Source organism: Marmota marmota, unplaced genomic scaffold (assembly GCF_001458135.2).
Source record: "Marmota marmota marmota unplaced genomic scaffold, marMar, whole genome shotgun sequence".
Classification (NCBI taxonomy): Eukaryota; Metazoa; Chordata; class Mammalia; order Rodentia; family Sciuridae; genus Marmota; species Marmota marmota.
The window spans coordinates 44,480,172-44,480,878 of NW_026000174.1; positions in this window are offsets into that span (position 1 = coordinate 44,480,172).

Sequence of the window (707 nt, forward strand, 5' to 3'; positions counted from 1 at the left end):
ATACAAGACCTCTCCAGATTATAGAGGCCCCTGATAAAGCCACTCAAAGGGGATGTCTTCTGGTTGGTACTTGGACCTTTGACAAGGACAACCTCACAGTGGGTACTTTGGATCCTGAAAGGACACCATCGGGCTGAATATCAGAGCCCTTGAGAGCTCTGAAGGGAGGCTGGTAGAACTTGGAAACAAGAGAATCCTCCAACTCCTGTAGCCTTCCAGTCTCCCACCAGTACCCCCCACGGATAGTATGAAACAGAAGTTCAACATCAGAGAAATGTAGTTTTTCAGCCCTGCAGGGCTCAGCACCAAACACATTATATAAAAGTGGCTCAAGCCAAGAGACAAGGTAGTTAATGCAAAGCGTGACACTACCCTCCTCTTTCCTCACTGTGTCTTTAGAGAATGGAAGGAATGTTCTCATAACTCAGATCAGGGATGGGCTGACTTTGCTTCAGATAATTCCCAGGGTAACTATTCCTTGTTTTATTCAGTTGTTACAGCAGGCTTTGTGAAAAAGCAAAAGTCATCATGAACTAATCTGCAATTTGCATATTTTACAATGAGCTCCAGGCTTCAACAGGACCTTGAATCTTCCTATGTCTCCCTGTTTCTTATATTTCCTTTTATCCAGGCTGTCAGAATAGCTTCCCAGTTGCTCTCCTTGAAGTACTTAATTATATTTATCCACTTAAAACTATATATATATA